This window comes from Dipteris shenzhenensis, chromosome 6 (genome assembly GCF_047967505.1).
Source record: "Dipteris shenzhenensis isolate YYH24624 ecotype China chromosome 6, Dip_SZ_1.0, whole genome shotgun sequence".
NCBI classification, from domain to species: domain Eukaryota; kingdom Viridiplantae; phylum Streptophyta; class Polypodiopsida; order Gleicheniales; family Dipteridaceae; genus Dipteris; species Dipteris shenzhenensis.
Window position 1 is genome coordinate 23,821,806 of NC_141601.1, and position 2,599 is coordinate 23,824,404.

General features: G+C 47.1%; 1 pseudogene across 1 annotated transcript; it reads left to right on the top strand.

The window, feature by feature from the left end:
• The first annotated feature begins 717 nt into the window (after nt 1–717).
• LOC147900953 (flavonoid 3'-monooxygenase CYP75B137 pseudogene) lies at nt 718–2,350 on the top strand (annotated as a pseudogene). The gene is made up of 2 exons (XR_015541243.1): nt 718–1,631; nt 1,712–2,350. The product of XR_015541243.1 is annotated as a flavonoid 3'-monooxygenase CYP75B137 pseudogene (transcript).
• The last annotated feature ends 249 nt before the right edge of the window (nt 2,351–2,599 follow it).

Here is a 2,599-nt window from a genome sequence, read left to right on the forward strand (position 1 = left end):
TAGCAAATTAGAATTGACAATGAGGTTATCTAACTTGTCGTTTCGTGTTTGAAGAAAATGCCATGCTTTCATGGCATGCACTTCAAACCAATCATTTTACGCCAACTCCAGCTCGGTCCCTCCTCCTAAGTCTCATTAATCCTTCTCTAAAATTGCCCAAGGGGTGAGCAACCCCTCCAAAGAATTCTCTAGGCCCATGCTCTCATATTGAATTACTCCACAAGATAAGGTTCCACACACACCTTAGGGGACTTGAGAGTGAGCAACCCCTCTAGTGCCCATGCGCTAATGTTGAATTATTGAATGCCTTTGGGAACTTGAGAGTGAGCCAGTGTTCACAGAAAACCTACAAACTATATACAATGAACCTGTAACATTTTCATTTTCACACGTAAAATATATTTTCTCAATTTTGTAAAATTTGCAAAATTTTACGCAATTTAGTTATCTTTTAGCTTTAAAAACGAAAAATTCTCAGGAAAAACCTTCAAATTTCGAAACCTCAAGTTTTGTGATTTGTTGGGAAAAATGTGTTGTGTGAACAGAGTAGTGAGCAACCCTTAAGGAATTCTCTCTTCCCACGCTCTCACGTGGAATAATTCCACGCGTGAGAAACCCTTCTAATGCATTCTCTTTCTGCCCATGCTCTAATTATTGCACGGGATAAAGGTTCCACACACCTTACACCTTAGGGAACTTCACTTCCTGATCATTTGCAGTAGAGCAATATGGACATTAACCATTGTCTCCTTCAATTGTCGCAGCTTCAGATTGCTGCTGCCTTTCTCTTGACCCTTGCTTTCCTTGCCTTCGCCTTCCTTCGACGCAAACCACGAACCCGCTCCTTGCCTCCAGGCCCTCCCGCCTGGCCCTTCATTGGTCACTTGCACCTGCTTGGAACATTTCCCCACCAAGATTTGCTCCGGCAAGCCGCCCGCTATGGCCCCATCATGTATCTTCGTCTCGGCTCCGTCGGAACTGTTGTTGCTTCCTCCGCGGATATCGCCAGGGAGTTTCTCAAAACGCACGATCTTGTCTTCGCTTCTCGCCCAAAGAGTTTCGCGGCTAAGCTTCTAGGCTACAACGGCCGCAATCTTAGCCTGGCTCCCTACGGTACCCGGTGGAGAGATCTGCGTAAGCTCTGTATGCTTCAGCTCTTTAGTCCAACACGGTTGGATTCTTTCAGACCGATCAGGGAGGATGCCGTCCTATGCACGCTTCATTCTATTATGCAAGATTCTGAGCACGGGAAATTTGGGGAGGTGAGTACGATAATGTCTACTCTGGCTACGAACATCATGACTATGATGACCTTTAGCGGAAAGTACGGAACAAACGGTGTAACAGAGTTCAGAGAATTACTGACCGAAGCTTCAACGTTGATTGGATCATTCATCATCGGAGATTACATTCCTTATCTCAGATGGCTGGATTTGCAAGGGTATCAGCGCAGGCTCGAATCTGTATCCAAGAAACTGGATTCATTTTGCCAAAGGACTCTTGAAGAGCGCCGGAGGAAACGCAAGGAAAACGCAGGAAACAATATGCGGGATTTTTTGGATGTACTCTTGCAAAATCAATCGAGTAATCAGGAGCAGCTTGACGATGATACAATTAAGGCCGTGATGATGGTATGCAGACGAAATCTTTTGCCTCTTTTCTAGAAGCCTGTTGGTGGCTATAAATAAAATTTCTCTTTGGTCGCGCGCAGGACGTGATCGCCGCTGGAACGGACACATCAGCCGTGACATTGGAATGGGCGATGGCGGAGCTCATCCGGAATCCCCGGATCTTAGAGAAGGCACGAGCAGAGATTGATGCAGTGGTCGGGCGAGGGAGGCGAGTGAAGGAATCCGACATCGGGGAGTTGAAATATTTACAAGCGATAGTGAAAGAAACGCTGCGACTACACGCAGTAGTGCCGCTACTGCTACCACACGAATCCACAGAGGCATGCGAGGTGGGAGGGTACTATATACCGAAGCAGACAAGGGTAGTTGTGAATGCGTGGGCGATTGCGAGGGATGGGAGGGTGTGGGAAGAAGCAGAAGAGTTCGATCCGGGGAGGTTCATGGGAAGAAGGAAGGAGGTAGAGATTGGGGTGGCAGGGCTGGATGCTGGGCTGATTCCGTTCGGGGCGGGGAGGAGGAGTTGTCCAGCGTATGCGCTGGGGTTGTGCATGGTGCAAACGATGCTGGCGACTTTGATTCAATGCTTCGATTGGGAGCTGCCACCCCTTGACAAGGCCGAGCACCTCGACATGAGCGAAGCCTTTGCTCTCGTCCTTCGCAAAGCACTCCCCTTGAAGCTCCTCTTCCTTCCTCGCCTTCCCAAACACCTCCTCACTTAGTACCCTCTTGTTCTCGTACCTAGGTGCTCACTTTGAACTCCAGGAACCGTACACCCGGCTGTGCATCGAAGGACCCTTAGGTAGCTCAATAATCACAGATTTTATGTCACTTGCCTAGCAAAAGCCTCTCAAGTTAACCTTTAAATTTAAAAGTAGAAAGTTATGTTTTTGCTTACATTTTCAAATATAAAAGCTTTAAATTTTTCAACTTGAAGTTTTCGCATCTCTAAAGGAAAATGTTTTTTGTGA